Source organism: Coregonus lavaretus, assembly GCF_964263955.1.
Source record: "Coregonus lavaretus genome assembly, chromosome: 7".
Lineage (NCBI taxonomy): Eukaryota > Metazoa > Chordata > Actinopteri > Salmoniformes > Salmonidae > Coregonus > Coregonus lavaretus.
In genome coordinates this window covers 961,164-978,969 of record NC_139994.1, presented here as the reverse complement: position 1 = coordinate 978,969, position 17,806 = coordinate 961,164, and the positions used below count along the sequence as shown (strand labels likewise).

Sequence of the window (17,806 nt, the reverse complement as noted above, 5' to 3'; positions counted from 1 at the left end):
CTGTTAATTATTTATGCATAGTCACTTTAACTCTACCCACATGTACATATTACCTCAACTACCTCAACTAGCCGGTGCCCCTGCTTGACTCTGCACCAGTACCCCCCTGTATATATAGCCTCCCTACTGTTATTTTATTTTACTTCTGCTCTTTTTTTCTCAACACTTTTTTGTTGTTGTTGTTGTTTTATTTTACTTTTTTATAAAAAAAATAATGCATTGTTGGTTAAGGGCTGTAAGTAAGCATTTCACGGTAATGTCTACACCTGTTGTATTCGCATTTGGCAAATAACATTTGATTTGATTTAATTTGATTTACTCAGACGTTTTGTGGATATTGGGTACTGATCTATTCTGAGCAGCTGACACAAGCAACTGCTGCCCAACTCAACCAGCCACCCCCACTTCTGTCGTGTGTGGCATGTAAAACATCTCCAACCCAAACAGGAATTGAAACGGGTAATCCCAAATATCCCAATTGGAGAGCGAAACCACACCATGCGTATTGCAACACTGCATAATTGCCTTATTATCCCTAATTAGCCCGTATTTGGCTTGCGTTTCGACCTCCATTCACAAATGTGTTTTGATTAAAGCTTTTTGCTTATACTCCAGTATCAAGAGAGGTAAAAATATATATGAACACACATTTGCCTAACCATAGATCAAGTGAATATTTCATATCCCGTGTACAGAGAAACTTTCCCGCAACTGGGAAGGCAAGGTGTCATGTTGCTGTGAAAAACAACAGACCTCGTCGGTAAGCATAAATATAGCCTAATAGCCAAAGGTCGTTGCTCAAGATACCCAAACTATTTTGTTTATTGCTGTAAACAAGCAACCATATTTTGCAGGAGGATAATACATTGATGTTTCCCATTTTATGCAACCGACAACAAATGGCATACCCAGGGGGGGAAAAAAATAGATAGGGCTATGACAAAAAGTTTTTCTTTCAATATCAACATTTTTCATTCCGTTATATCAAAAGGCCTACTTACCTCTAAGCCTATGTATTACGGGCAGGATTCCGTTTGGTCCGTCAGCACTCTGACCGCATAGCGCGGGGCCACTGACCGGGCAGATAGAGTCTATTATTGGGGAGATGGACTAGTCTACAGTCACTGGCTACAGTTCCAGACGTCGGATTCAAGCCCTACAACGAGCGCACCGCTATAGTCCGCTATTCAGCCGGAGATCACAATCCGGACACAGCAACAATGTCGTGATAGCGGTTTGTAGTCCGGCGTTGGTCGTTGGCTATTCCAGAAAAAAAAAAACGGTTCCTCTGAAGTTTTCCACCAACTTTCAACTGGTGATGGTGAGTGTAGCGACAGAGACACACAGCCAAATGTCTCATTAAAAGTAGGCTAGTAGTGAACACAAAAAAAACGTTTGTTCTGAAGTTGTGTGAAGTTACTCCTCGTCTTGTCAAGCCTGCTGTTGTTTGCGCGTAATATCTCCGACCACGCTGTGTTGACGTCGAGGTTGGAATGCCAAGGCCACACCTCCTCGCCTCGACAACCCAAGCCTCTGACCAATCAGAAGTCAACCGATTAGATTTTAGCTAGCTGTTGCATTTCAGTCACTTCAAACCATACTTCCTTCAGATTGAAATAGTGTCAAAAGTACTGTCAAGACTGATTTGTAATAGACTGTCATAACTTAAATTATGACTGGCAGCATACCACCCTGCATCCCACTGCTGGCTTTCTTCTGAAGCTAAGCAGGGTTGGTCCTGGATGGGAGACCAGATGCTGCTGGAAGTGGTGTTGGAGGACCAGTAGGAGGCACTCTTTCCCCTTAATGCCCCAGGGCAGTGATTGGGGACATTGCCCCAGGGCAGTGATTGGGGACATTGCCCCAGGGCAGTGATTGGGGACATTGCCCCAGGGCAGTGATTGGGGACATTGCCCCAGGGCAGTGATTGGGGACATTGCCCCAGGGCAGTGATTGGGGACATTGCCCCAGGGCAGTGATTGGGGACATTGCCCTGTGTAGGGTGCTGTCCATTGGATGGGATGTTTGACACTTGTCCTGACTCTCTGGGGTCTGATTTTTTTGATCAAAATGGGGTCACGGGCCAAAGAAGTTTGGGAACCCCTGGCCTATCCCTAACTTTATATTTTTTGTAGCCAATTTTAACTTTGTGGCTGTGGACTCTGACTTTGTGGCTGTGGACTCTGACTTTGTGGCTGTGGACTCTGACTTTGTGGCTGTGGACTCTGACTTTGTGGCTGTGGAATCTGACTTTGTGGCTGTGGAATCTGACTTTGTGGCTGTGGACTCTGACTTTGTGGCTGTGGAAGCCATTGGAAACCTACTTGCAGGGATCCTGATGTACAGTAGAGAGAGAGAGAGAGAACATGACACCAAACCCTGAGAAGTGGAGCACGCAGACCATGGGGCTTTCCCAATGTTCCCCTGCCCAGAATAGAGACTAGAGATGACGCAGTACAGACATGTCGTTTGATCTCGGTTCAGTTAAACCCCAGTCGGACTAACATCAGAGAGAAGCTATCATTTCACAGGCTGGTCCCAGATCTGTGTGCTTGCTTTTAGCCAACCCATTTGACAATCACATGACTGTCTCTGACTATAGTTCTGTCCCAAATGGCACCCTATTCCCTATATGCACTATTCCCTATATTCCCTATTCCCTATATTCACTATTCCCTATATTCACTATTCCCTAAATGTTCCCTATATATACTTTTTACCAGAGCCATTCACAATTCCATACATAGGTATTCCTATATGCACTATTCCCTATTCCCTATATTCCCTATTCCTTATATTCACTATTCCCTACATTCACTTTTCCCTATATTCACTATTCCCTAAATGTTCCCTATATATACTTTTTACCAGAGCCCTGGGAGCCCTATGGGTCCTGGTCTAAAGTAGTGCACTAAATGGGGAATAGGGTGCCATTCTCTGGTCTAAAGTAGTGCACTAAATGGGGAATAGGGTGCCATTCTCTGGTCTAAAGTAGTGCACTAAATGGGGAATAGGGTGCCATTCTCTGGTCTAAAGTAGTGCACTAAATGGGGAATAGGGTGCCATTCTCTGGTCTAAAGTAGTGCACTATATAGGGAATAGGGTGCCATTCTCTGGTCTAAAGTAGTGCACTAAATGGGGAATAGGGTGCCATTCTCTGGTCTAAAGTAGTGCACTATATAGGGAATAGGGTGCCATTCTCTGGTCTAAAGTAGTGCACTATATAGGGAATAGGGTGCCATTCTCTGGTCTAAAGTAGTGCACTATATAGGGAATAGGGTGCCATTCTCTGGTCTAAAGTAGTGCACTATATAGGGAATAGGGTGCCATTCTCTGGTCTAAAGTAGTGCACTATATAGGGAATAGGGTGCCATTCTCTGGTCTAAAGTAGTGCACTATATAGGGAATAGGGTGCCATTTGGGACACTCCCTACTGCTGTCATGCCAACGGCTCCATGGCAGGTAAGCACCAACACATCTGGAATTGACTGGTGTGTCTTAGTGAAAGTTGCCTTAGAATACAGTATATACATATGAGATGGGTAATGCAAGATATGTAAACATTATTAAAGTGACATTATTAAAGTGACTGGTGTTCCATTTATTAAAGTGGCCAGTGATTTTCAAGTCTGTATGTAGGCAGCAGCCTCTCTGTGCTAGTGATGGCTGTTTAACTGTCTGATGGCCTTGAGATAGAAGCTGTTTCTCAGTCTCTCTGTCCCAGCTTTGATGCACCTGTACTGACCTCGCCTTCTGGATGATAGCGGGGTGAACAGGCAGTGGCTCGGGTGGTAGTTGTCCATGATGATCTTTTTGGCCTTCCTGTGACATCGGGTGCTGTATGTGTCTTGGAGGGCGGGTAGTTTGCCCCCGGTAATGCGTTCGGCAGACTGCACCACCCTCTGGAGAGCCCTGCGGTTGCGGGCGGGCAGTTGCCGTACCAGGCGGTGATACAGCCCGACAGGATGCTCTCAATTGTGCATCTGTAAAAATTTCTTCAGCCTCCTGAGGATGAAGAGACGCTGTTGCGCCTTCTTCACCACACTGCCTGTGTGGGTGGACCATTTCAGTTTGTCAGTGATATGTACGCAGAGGAACTTAAAACTTTCCTCATCTCCACTGCGGTCCCGTCGATGTGGATAGGGGCCTGCTACCTCTGCTGTTTCCTGAAGTCCACGATCATCTCCTTTGTTTTGTTGACGTTGAGTGAGAAGTTATTTTCCTGACACCACACTCCGAGAGCCCTCACCTCCTCCCTATAGGCTGTCTCATCGTTGTTGGTAATCAAGCCTACTACTGTTGTGTTGTCTGCAAACTTGATGATTGAGTTGGAGGCGTTCTTGGCTACACAGTCATGGGTGAACAGGGAGTACAGGAGGGGGCTGAGCATGCACCCTTGTGGGGCCCCAGTGTTGACGATCAGTGAAGTGGAGATGTTGTTTCCTACCTTCACCACCTGGAGGTGGCCCGTCAGGAAGTCCAGGACCCAGTTGCACAGGAAGGGGTTCAGACCCAGGGCCTCGAGCTTAATGGTGAGCTTGGAGGGTACTATGGTGTTGAACGCTGAGCTATTGTCAATGAACTGCATTCTTACATAGGTATTCCTCTTGTCCAGATGGGATAGGGCAGTGTGCAGTGTGATGGCAATTGCATCATCTGTGGATCTATTGGGGCGGTAAGCAAATTGAAGTGGGTCTAGGGTGACAGGTAAGGTAGAGGTGATATGATCCTTGACTAGTCTCTTAAAGCACTTCATGATGACAGGAGTGAGTGCTATGGGGCGATAGTCATTTAGTTCAGTTACCTTTGCTTTCTTGGGTACAGGAACAAAGGTGGCCATCTTGAAGCATGTGGGGACAGCAGATTGGGATAGGGAGAGATTCAAAATGTCCATAAACACACCAGCCAGCTGGTCTGCACATGCTCTGAGGACACGGCTAGGAATGCCGCCTGGGCCGGTTATGTATGTGTGTGCTGTGTGTAAAGTTTGTATATGTGGAGAGTCCGTGCAAATAGTCTCTAAGGTGCAGATCTGTGCAGGGAGACAGGTAGGGTTAGCTGTTCACCAGTTTGATGGCCCGGTGGTAGAAGCTGTCTCAGCCTGTTGGTCCGAGACCCGATGCTCTGATACCGCTTGCCAGATGGTAACAGAGTGAACAGTCCCTGGCTCCTCCATGCCCATCAGTGAGACAGTGACAGAGGAATGTGGTGAAACAGGGATGTGGCTTTGATTGACAGACAGAAGATGTGAAACCAGGTAGGTTGACAGACAGAAGATGTGAAACCAGGTAGGTTGACAGACAAAATATGTGAAACCAGGTAGGTTGACAGACGAAATATGTGAAACCAGGTAGGTTGACAGACAGAAGATGTGAAACCAGGTAGGTTGACAGACAGAAGATGTGAAACCAGGTAGGTTGACAGACGAAAGATATGAAACCAGGTAGGTTGACAGACGAAAGATATGAAACCAGGTAGGTTGACAGACAGAAGATATGAAACCAGGTAGGTTGACAGACAGAATATATGAAACCAGGTAGGTTGACAGACAGACGATATGAAACCAGGTAGGTTGACATACAGAAGATATGAAACCAGGTAGGTTGACAGACGAAAGATATGAAACCAGGTAGGTTGACAGACAGAATATATGAAACCAGGTAGGTTGACAGACAGAAGATATGAAACCAGGTAGGTTGACAGACAGAAGATATGAAACCAGGTAGGTTGACAGACAGAAGATGTGAAACCAGGTAGGTTGACAGACAGAAGATATGAAACAAGGTAGGTTGACAGACGAAATATATGAAACCAGGTAGGTTGACAGACAGAAGATATGAAACCAGGTAGGTTGACAGACAGAAGATATGAAACCAGGTAGGTTGACAGACAGACGATATGAAACCAGGTAGGTTGACAGACAGAAGATATGAAACCAGGTAGGTTGACAGACAGAAGATATGAAACCAGGTAGGTTGACAGACAGAATATATGAAACCAGGTAGGTTGACAGACAGAATATATGAAACCAGGTAGGTTGACAGACAGAATATATGAAACCAGGTAGGTTGACAGACAGAATATATGAAACCAGGTAGGTTGACAGACAGAAGATATGGAACCAGGTAGGTTGTGTAAATGACAAGAATAAGCTATAATAAATAACCTGTTCACCATGAAGGAAACTCTCTGCTCTGTAAGAAGGTAGTATGAACTTTGTTCTGTCTCAAATGGCACCCTATAACCTATAGGGCCCTGGTCAAAAGTAGTGCACTATATAGGGAATAGGGTGCCATTTGGGACTTAGCCTGATGTTGAACCATGTGAATCACAACAGTCTGAATCAAGTTTGTCTAAGTAAGAGAAACCACTCCACTGCCCCCTTGCGCCCCCTACTGCTGGTCAGGGGTATTTATTGAATGCTGTGCATTGAATCGATTGTTTTAATGTGAAATCAATATGGTTGATTTTTAAGGTTAGGGGAAAGTGCAGTGAATAGTGCCACTTTTTAGGATGTCGATATAAATGAATTTATTTATGGTTGTTTGTCATTTTGTCTGGCCTTTTAATCATTATGTGTGTTTTTGTTTTTACCATCGAGGACGACTTTGGAAACAAGCGTTTTAGTCATTTAGCTGACGCTCTTTTTCAGAGTACTTACAAATTGGTGCATTCAACTTACGATAGCCAGTGGGACAACCAACCTTTTTTTAGGGGGGGGGGGTGCCGTTCCCCTCACAGCTCCGTAGGCAAGCACCATGGTCTTGAAGCAGATGCGAGCTTCAACTGGAAGCCTGTGGAGTGTACGGAGGAGCGGGTGACGTGAGAGAACTTGGGAAGGTTGAACACCAGACGGGCTGCGGCATTCTGGATGAGTTGTAGGGGTTTAATGGCACAGGCAGGGAGCCCAGCCAACAGCGAGTTGCAGTAATCCATACGGGAGATGACAAGTGCCTGGATTAGGACCTGTGCCGCTTCCTGTGTAAGGTAGGGTCATACTCTGCGAATGTTGTAGAGCATGAACCTACAGGATTGGGTCACCGCCTTGATGTTAGCAGAGAACGACAGGGTGTTGTCCAGGGTCACGCCAAGGCTCTTCGCACTCTGGGAGGAGGACACAACGGAGTTGTCAACCGTGATGGCGAGATCATGGAGCGGGCAGTCCTTCCCCGGGAGGAAGAGCATCTCCGTCTTGCCGAGGTTCAGCTTGAGGTGGTGATCCGTCATCCACACTGATATGTCTGCCAGACATGCAGAGATGCGATTCGCCACCTGGTTATCAGAAGGGGGAAAGGAGAAAATGAATTGTGTGTCGTCTGCGTAGCAATGATAGGAGAGGCCATGTGAGGATATGACAGAGCCAAGTGACTTGGTGTATAGAGAGAATAGGAGAGGGCCTAGAACTGAGCCCTGGGGGACACCAGTGGTGAGAGCACGTGGTGCGGAGACTTATTCTCGCCACAACACCTGGTAGGAGCGACCTGTCAGATAGGACGCAATCCATGAGTGAGCAGCGCCGGAGATGCCCAACTCGGAGAGGGTGGAGAGGAGGATCTGATGGTTCACAGTATCAAAGGCAGCAGACCGGTCTAGAAGGATGAGAGCAGAGGAGAGAGAGTTAGCTTTAGCAGTGCGGAGAGCCTCCGTGACACAGAGAAGAGCAGTCTCAGTTGAATGACCAGTCTTGAAACCTGACTGGTTTGGATCAAGAAGGTCATTCTGAGAGAGATAGCAGGAGACCATGATTTATGTGTCAGATCCACTTGAAGCACAATGAAGTCAATCACTGTATTACTGAATAGACAAACTTGGTAAGACTTCATAACAACTTACTGTTTAGCTTCTAATAGTACCTTTGATCAGGATTTGCTCCACATGGTGATTTTTCCCTCTAGAACATTTGTCTGTATGTAACTGAATAGCAGCTAGTGGATATAATCTAATATTTTCACCTGTCCGTCACAAACACCAATGCTCATTCGTTCAAGAAATTACACCACTTAAAAAAACTAAAAAAAGTATCCTTCTAACCAACTGTAATCATAGCTTAAAAAAAAGTATTGATTGGTAAAAACATTATATCCTTCATATTCAAAATAGTACACATATAATGTAAACATCTTATAAATAATATATCATAGCTGTATGCGTCTCATTTTCTGTATACTGTTTTGATACAAAAAGTCTAGAAAAGTCTGGATGGTTTTTAAAGCACAGCGGTTAAGCTGAAAGGTGGTACGTCTTACAGTAAATGCTCATGACTGGTGAGTCAGTCATCACAATACCTTCCTTCCTTCCTTCCTTCCTTCCTTCCTTCCTTCCTTCCTTCCTTCCTTCCTTCCTTCCTTCCTTCCTTCCTTCCTTCCTTCCTTCCTTCCTTCCTTCCTTCCTTCCTTCCTCCCTCCCTCCCTCCCTCCCTCCCTCCCTCCCCCCCTTCCTTCCTTCCTTCCTTCCTTCCTTGAAGTAGCCTAACCACTGATCTTTACGGGATTGTCTTCCTATTGCTTTCATCAATCAAACCTTGTCAGACAAGTGATTTCCTCAAGGAAGGACTGTTAAGTGCTGTCTTAACTTAACTGTCATTGAGAAATTGTCACTACTGCAAATCAGCAGTCCGTTATAATCTAACAAGACAAGACGCAGAGGAGAGTATTACTTCATTTCTGATCCGTTCTTTGTGTTGGGAACACAGGTTAGGTTCTTCCTTTTCAAGGGTTAAAAAAGTCTATGAAACATGTTCAAATTCCAATAAGGGATCAATAAAGCAAACTCAGTCAAATGAATCCAATGTTGATTGATAAAGAAGTAGCAGCAGATGAACAGACAGACTGACAAAAGGGTTCAAAAGTAAAAGCAAAGTCTCAAATCACTATTTTCAACTCATCTTCATCAACCTTCCTCTTTCCCCAGAACGGACGGCCATGTTAGATTATCTTGAAATAAAGTTGAGAAGTAAGAGCAGTCTTTGGCCACTATCTTCATCACGATCCTCATCATCACACGTCCTCTTTCCCCGGCGACCCAGCCTTGTCCTTGTCTTGTGGTGTCGTCAGTAGGAAGACTGGAGCGTACCGTCTTCCTCTCCTTAAACCGGCCTGACCGAGACACCCTCAGGTTCCTACGACACGTCTGTTCGTTGAAGACCGACTCAAACTGGGAGTCACTGAAGGTCTCGTCGCTGAAGAGACTGGTGTCTGTACTGACTGGTGCCTGTGACTGCTCTGCCTGTGGCTGTTGTGATGCTGGTGGCCGTTGTGTTATACTGATGTTATTCTGATGTTATACGATTTCAAGGTAGCTTAACATTTTGGGGCATACACGAAGGCCAGTGTGCCAGAGGTTCTTCTCTCAATACGTATGACTTTCCTCTCGATGCACCTGGAACAATGTAAGGTAAACACACAATCCGGCCTCTGTTTTAAAAGGTAGTCTCTCATGATAGCCTTAACATTAAAATGGTCCAGTTGGTAAAGCATGGTGCATGCAACGTGATGATAGTGGGTTTGATTCCCGGGACCACCCATATGTAAAAAAATATATATATATATTATGCACACATGACTATAAGTCGCTTTGGATAAAAATGTCTGCTAAATAACATATATCACTCTGGGTACTGAGATGACTTACAGTTTACAATTATAAGTGAAATAATCTGTCTATAAACAATTGTTGGAAAAATTACTTGTGTCATGCACAAAGTAGATGTCCTAACCGACTTGCCAAAACTATAGTTTGTTAACAAGAAATGTGTGGAGTGGTTGAAAAACAAGTTTTAATGACTCCAACCAAAGTGTATGTAAACTTCTGACTTCAACTGTATCATCCTGGGTGCTGAGTTGACTTACAGTGTGGTGTAGCTAGGGCTCCCTGTGTGTGGGGCGTCAGAGGGTTCTCTGTTTCGGTTGGCTGTGGTGCTGTGGTGCTGTGGTGCTGAGGTGCTGTGGTGCTGAGGTGCTGTGGTGCTGAGGTGCTGTGGTGCTGTGGTGCTGTGGTGCTGAGGTGCTGTGGTGCTGTGGTGCTGTGGTGCTGAGGTGCTGTGGTGCTGTGGTGCTGTGGTGCTGTGGTGCTGTGGTGCTGTGGTGCTGTGGTGCTGAGGTGCTGAGGTGCTGTGGTGCTGTGGTGCTGTGGTGCTGTGGTGGCTGAGGTGGCTGAGGTGGCTGTGGTGCTGTGGTGGCTGAGGTGGCTGAGGTGGCTGTGGTGCTGTGGTGGCTGTGGTGCTGAGGTGCTGTGGTGCTGAGGTGGCTGAGGTGGCTGAGGTGCTGTGGTGCTGTGGTGCTGAGGTGCTGAGGTGCTGAGGTGCTGTGGTGGCTGAGGTGCTGTGGTGCTGTGGTGGCTGTGGTGGCTGTGGTGCTGAGGTGCTGCGGTACTGAGGTGCTGAGGTGCTGCGGTACTGAGGTGCTGAGGTGCTGCGGTACTGAGGTGCTGTGGTGCTGTGGTGCTGTGGTGCTGTGGTGGCTGTGGTGCTGAGGTGGCTGTGGTGCTGTGGTGGCTGTGGTGCTGTGGTGCTGTGGTGCTGAGGTGCTGAGGTGGCTGTGGTTCTGAGGTTGCTGCGGTGCTGAGGTGCTGAGGTGGCTGTGGTGCTGTGGTGCTGTGGTGCTGTGGTGCTGTGGTGCTGTGGTGGCTGAGGTGCTGTGGTGCTGTGGTGGCTGTGGTGGCTGTGGTGCTGTGGTGCTGTGGTGGCTGTGGTGCTGTGGTGCTGAGGTGGCTGTGGTGCTGTGGTGCTGAGGTGGCTGTGGTTCTGAGGTGCTGCGGTACTGAGGTGCTGTGGTGCTGTGGTGCTGAGGTGCTGAGGTGCTGCGGTGCTGTGGTGCTGAGGTACTGAGGTGCTGAGGTGCTGCGGTGCTGTGGTGCTGAGGTGCTGCGGTACTGAGGTGCTGTGGTGCTGAGGTACTGAGGTGCTGAGGTGCTGAGGTGCTGAGGTGCTGCGGTACTGAGGTGCTGTGGTGCTGAGGTACTGAGGTGCTGAGGTGCTGCGGTACTGAGGTGCTGTGGTGCTGTGGTGCTGTGGTGCTGCGGTACTGTGGTGCTGTGGTGCTGAGGTGGCTGTGGTGCTGTGGTGCTGAGGTGGCTGTGGTTCTGAGGTGCTGCGGTACTGAGGTGCTGTGGTGCTGTGGTGCTGTGGTGCTGAGGTGCTGAGGTGCTGCGGTGCTGTGGTGCTGAGGTGGCTGTGGTGCTGAGGTGCTGCGGTACTGAGGTGCTGAGGTGCTGCGGTACTGAGGTGCTGAGGTGCTGCGGTACTGAGGTGCTGTGGTGCTGAGGTACTGAGGTGCTGAGGTGCTGCGGTACTGAGGTGCTGTGGTGCTGTGGTGCTGTGGTGCTGCGGTACTGTGGTGCTGTGGTGCTGTGGTGCTGCGGTGCTGTGGTGCTGTGGTGCTGTGGTGCTGCGATGCTGAGGTGCTGTGGTGCTGAGGTGCTGAGGTGCTGAGTTGCTGAGGTACTGTGGTGCTGCGGTACTGTGGTGCTGTGGTGCTGCGGTACTGTGGTGCTGTGGTGCTGTGGTGCTGTGGTGCTGTGGTGCTGCGATACTGAGGTGCTGAGGTTCTGTGGTGCTGTGGTGCTGTGGTGCTGCTATACTGAGGTGCTGTGGTGCTGCGATACTGAGGTGCTGAGGTGCTGTGGTGCTGTGGTGCTGAGGTGCTGTACTTGGTACTACTTCTCCTCTTATTGCTGTCCCTCTCTCTGCCATCTTCCACCTGCAATATGTATAACACAGTATATCTCAAACATACAGTATGTTGTCATAGTGATTTAATATCGATAGGTAGGTACACTGTTATTACAATGCAATAACTGTTTACAATACTGTTGGTATAATATTATTATTATTATTATTATTATTATAATTGCACAATGAATATTAAGGTTTTACACCAAACACCCCCAGCAGCATAATGCACTCATCATCATCATCATCAACATCAACATCAACTATAGCTCTATGATTATTATACCATTATGATCTTGTTGGAAAGTGATAGCCTATGAATATGAATACATAACTTCTTTGCAAACAAAGAACAGCACACAGTCTATAATATCCGTAACTATCTATGTGGTGTAGAACAGGTTTAATGAGCCATGAGAACAGCAGAGACAGAGCTTTGATTCACCGCTCAGCAATGCTCCAAACATCTCTCCACCACCGGGCTATTCACCTGCACTATCCGGGCTGGGATTGGGACGGGGCCGGACTGGAGAGGGTCGGGAACTCTTCAAACATCTCTCCACCACCGGGCTATTCACCTGCACTATCCGTTCACCGCTCAGCAATGCTCCAAACATCTCTCCACCACCGGGCTATTCACCTGCACTATCCGGGCTGGGATTGGGACGGGGCCGGACTGGAGAGGGTCGGGAACTCTTCAAGAACGAACTTTAGTCCCTGTTGATGTAAAAATCCCATGGTTGATCTCTTGTGGAGTCAGTAGAAACGACTATTCTGTTGTGCCTCCGAAAAGTGCGTCTACCTTTACGCATGGATTCTCAGCGCAAGCTATCTCCACTCATTCTCTTTCCAAGGTTGAAAAAAAAAACGATCAACCTCACCTACCGTTAATTTGATTAGATCTCATAGTCCGTTGTTGTTTCAGTGACTCTGGGTAACTGCAGATGAATTGACAACTTCATAGGAGGCGTCTGTCGTTTACTCGAGCCTGCAGGTTTTAGCCTCTGAAAACTGTCCCCAGAGGACTGCTCACGTGAGCCGCGTTCAGGAGTATCCGTGAGAACGGAAGGTTGGGCTTTAGGGTTACCTGGCAACGTGCTGCACCGTTGACATACATAGAGGCACTGTAGACGCACAGCCAAATGACGTAAAGATTATTCCAGATTATTCTAGAGAGTTTAACTGGTTAGCATATTAAAAACGCCAAGACGGAATGAAGATACCACCGGTGGTGCTTTTTATGGAACAAACGTTTTAATGGTCACCACTGCAACACTGTGGTTAAAACACTAATTCTAGACGTATCGCATTTTACAAAAACTGGTGTATGCGTATAGATGCAAATGAGCGGGAACCTAGCTCCCGCTAGCAAATCAGAGTCGAAACAAGCTAACTAGCACAGGAGGTCATGAATTCCAGGTCCTTTCAAACACTATTACCACATTGATAGAGTGTAGGAGTGCGAGGAATCCTGGGTCCTTTCAAACGCTATTGCCAAATTGCATACAGTGGGGAAAAAAAGTATTTAGTCAGCCACCAATTGTGCAAGTTCTCCCACTTAAAAAGATGAGAGAGGCCTGTAATTTTCATCATAGGTACACGTCAACTATGACAGACAAATTGAGATTTTTTTTCTCCAGAAAATCACATTGTAGGATTTTTAATGAATTTATTTGCAAATTATGGTGGAAAATAAGTATTTGGTCACCTACAAACTAGCAATATTTCTGGCTCTCACAGACCTGTAACTTCTTCTTTAAGAGGCTCCCCTGTCCTCCACTCGTTACCTGTATTAATGGCACCTGTTTGAACTTGTTATCAGTATAAAAGACACCTGTCCACAACCTCAAACAGTCACACTCCAAACTCCACTATGGCCAAGACCAAAGAGCTGTCAAAGGAACAAGAAACAAAATTGTAGACCTGCACCAGGCTGGGAAGACTGAATCTGCAATAGGTAAGCAGCTTGGTTTGAATAAATCAACTGTGGGAGCAATTATTATGAAATGGAAGACATACAAGACCACTGATAATCTCCCTCGATCTGGGGCTCCACGCAAGATCTCACCCCGTGGGGTCAAAATGATCACAAGAACGGTGAGCAAAAATCCCAGAACCACACGGGGGGACCTAGTGAATGACCTGCAGAGAGCTGGGACCAAAGTAACAAAGCCTACCATCAGTAACACACTACGCCGCCAGGGACTCAAATCCTGCAGTGCAAGACGTGTCCCCCTGCTTAAGCCAGTACATGTCCAGGCCCGTCTGAAGTTTGCTAGAGTGCATTTGGATGATCCAGAAGAGGATTGGGAGAATGTCATATGGTCAGATGAAACCAAAATATAACTTTTTGGTAAAAACTCAACTCGTCGTGTTTGGAGGACAAAGAATGCTGAGTTGCATTCAAAGAACACCATACCTACTGTGAAGCATGGGGGTGGAAACATCATGCTTTGGGGCTGTTTTTCTGCAAAGGGACCAGGACGACTGATCTGTGTAAAGGAAAGAATTAATGGGGCCATGTATCGTAAGATTTTGAGTGAAAACCTCCTTCCATCAGCAAGGGCATTGAAGATGAAACGTGGCTGGGTCTTTCAGCATGACAATGATCCCAAACACACCGCCCGGGCAACGAAGGAGTGGCTTCGTAAGAAGCATTTCAAGGTCCTGGAGTGGCTTAGCCAGTCTCCAGACCTCAACCCCATAGAACATTTTTGGAGGGAGTTGAAAGTCCGTGTTGCCCAGCGACAGCCCCAAAACATCACTGCTCTAGAGGAGATCTGCATGGAGGAATGGTCCAAAATACCAGCAACAGTGTGTGAAAACCTTGTGAAGACTTACAGAAAACGTTTGACCTGTGTCATTGCCAACAAAGGGTATATAACAAAGTATTGAGTAATTTTTTTTATTGACCAAATACTTATTTTCCACCATAATTTGCAAATAAATTCATAAAAAATCCTACAATGTGATTTTCTGGATTTTTTTTTCTCATTTTGTCTGTCATAGTTGACGTGTACCTATGATGAAAATTACAGGCCTCTCTCATCTTTTTAAGTGGGAGAACTTGCACAATTGGTGGCTGACTAAATACTTTTTTTCCCCACTGTACAAGTTTAAGTAAAACACAGCGAAGCCTGGACTGATGCCAATTTCACCTGTTGTGCAGTTTGTAGGAAATGCAGGTTCCAGATGCTTTAGCGTGGACACATACTGTACATTCATTAGTGTTTCTAGATTAAGTTTCTCTAACAGTTTTATTATCTCTGTCTCCCACACGCACACGCACACACACACACACACACACACACACACACACACACACACACACACACACACACTGCTGCAGCTGTTGGATAACAACAGCTAGCCTATGGATTATACTCGTGCAGGGTACCAAACCATAATGGGGAGGTCCTCTGTAGCTCAGCTGGTAGAGCACGGCGCTTGTAACGCCAAGGTAGTGGGTTCGATTCCCGGGACCACCCCATACACAAAAAATGTATGCACGCATGACTGTAAGGCATACATAAAGGCGTCTGCTAAATGACATATTATTATTATTAAATAAGCAATGTAGGAAGAATAACTAGGTGCACACAGAGTTCATAGGTTCAGTATAAGGTTATTGATATCTCTGGTTGGATGGGCAGAATGATAGATACAGAACAAAAAGACTGGGTCGCTTCTCTGGCAACCGAACCGATAGAACAAACGACCAGCCGGCTTGGGTAGCAACCCTTAATTCGTGTCGGGACTATATCTCGTGGAAGGATGAAATAGTATTAATACATTCATAAAAATACAAAAATGTGTCAATCATTATTTGAATATGTTGGTGATAATGCCCTCGAAGCCGGTGTTGGAGGATATATTGCGCCCCCCCCAAAAGAAAATGGGGGAAAAATTGATATATTGTGAAGTGGTTATCCCACTGGCTATCATAAGGTGAATGCACCAATTTGTAAGTCGCTCTGGATAAGAGCGTCTGCTTATATCCTCCAAACACCGCTTCACGGGTATTATGACTTAAAATCGATTAAAATACGTAATACATAAGTAAATACATGTCATAAATAGAATACATAGTACATACATAGAATACAGCACACTTACCATTTTACAGGACATTTTTTCATGATGGGAACTGAAAAATGTGATTGTTGACAAACAACATGTAAGGGAAAACAGTTGTTGTACAGTCTGACAGCAGGGCAGAGTGGTGTTTTTTTAAGGCGGCTCATACGGGCAGTGATACAGGACCATTTCTGTCTGTTTCTTGGGAGCCTTGTTGTGCACTGCAGCCAGCTCTGGCCTACACTGTCGTGACAGGAGCTGTGGATGGACTGCTACACCTCTGGAGATTATCCTCAGGGCCCTCCTCTGCACCTTGTCCAGTTGGGCCTGCTGCTTTTTGTTATATCCAATGAACAGCACTCAGACAAGGACTGTATTTCAGACAAGGAATAACCATCTAACTAACAGTACTCCACTGAATTTCAGACAAGACCATCCAACTAACAGCACTCCACTGTATTTCTGACAAGGAATAACCATCCAACTAAGAGCACTCCACTGTATTTCTGACAAGGAATAACCATCCAACTAACAGCACTCCACTTTATTCCAGACAAGGCCTGACCTTTTTCAGTGGACATGAGAGATAGAGAGAGAGAGAGAGAGAGAGAGAGAGAGAGAGAGAGAGAGAGAGAGAGAGAGAGAGAGAGAGAGAGAGAGAGAGAGGTAGAGTCAGCTAGGACATCTTCTTAGGAACTATTAGATCTAAGAACACAATGACACCCACTGTATTTATGTCATCTGGCAGACATGTTCTCAGGCTCCAAGTATCACACTCCATTTACTCACAGGCAGACAGACAGGCAGACAGACAGGTAGTCAGTCAGGCAATCAGGCAGACAGACTCACATTAGCATGGGCTTGATGTCAACAATAATCAAAACAAATACTATTTTCAGGAATATTAGGGTGGAGTGTCTCTTATACAATATTGGGAAAGGGACTTACAGTTTCAGTGTATTGGTGGTGTATGTGTACAGGTGCATGTGATTGGTGACCTGCGATTTGCGATACTGTACAGTGTGTGTGTGTCAGTGTGACTGTAGCACTGTGTGAACACTGCTTGGCCCTCCAGGTAAAATTCACCTGAAATGCACCTCAACAGGTTGTGTGTTGTCATGGCAAAGCCCTTAAAGATTCTGCCACAGGTGAAACGCTCTGAAATGTGGAGTTGGCAAAGAGGAATGCCACGGATACTCATTCTGTGTCCCTCCCTCCTCCTCTCTCTTTCACTCACTCCTCCTCTCTCTTTCACTCCCTCCTCCTCTCTCCTTCACTCCATCCTCTCTCTTTCACTCCCTCCTCCTCTCTCCTTCACTCCATCCTCTCTCTTTCACTCCCTCCTCCTCTCTCTTTCACTGCCTCCTCCTCTCTCTTTCACTCCCTCCTCCTCTCTCTTTCACTCCCTCCTCCTCTCTCTTTCACTCCCTCCTCCTCTCTCTTTCCCTCCCTCCTTCTCTCTTTCACTCCCTCCTCCTCTCTCTTTCCCTCCCTCCTTCTCTCTTTCACTCCCTCCTCCTCTCTCTTTCACTCCATCCTCTCTCTTTCACTCCCTCCTTCTCTCTCTTTCACTGCCTCCTTCTCTCTCCTTCACTCCCTCCTCCTCTCTCCTTCACTCCCTCCTCCTCTCTCTTTCACTCCCTCCTCCTCTCTCTTTCACTCCCTCCTCCTCTCTCTCTTTCACTCCCTCCTCCTCTCTGTCTCTCTGTCTTGCAATACTTTCAACAATAAATTCAAAATAACATAGTTTACATAGCAACTGTACTATCAACGCCGACAATTTTGATGCTCTATACATAGGCTATTTATTTACAGTATTTGAGCACCCACATCCACGTGACACTCACTCACATACACACGCAGACACACACGTAGACAGACACACACACTCACACAACAATACTATAAATTGTATTGTCTTTGGTAATAAAATTATTTTCGGTACTATTTTCTACAGGGGCTGATGATTATGTTGATTGAGTTACTTTCCTGGCTGCAGTACCAAAACCAAACACATGGGCGCCCTGTTGCATTAAACCCGCAGTAAAACTGATGTCATAG

The 17,806-nt window shown here is 46.4% G+C and overlaps 1 protein-coding gene across 1 annotated transcript in view; it reads right to left on the bottom strand.

The window, feature by feature from the left end:
* Positions 1–1,440, bottom strand: part of wipf3 (WAS/WASL interacting protein family member 3) — a 30,524-nt gene extending 29,084 nt beyond the window's left edge. Inside the window, exon 1 of the mRNA XM_084166348.1 lies at positions 1,002–1,440. The gene's annotated coding sequence lies outside the window, so the exon portion shown is untranslated. The remainder of the gene's footprint in view (positions 1–1,001) is intronic.
* Positions 1,441–17,806: the final 16,366 nt, after the last annotated feature.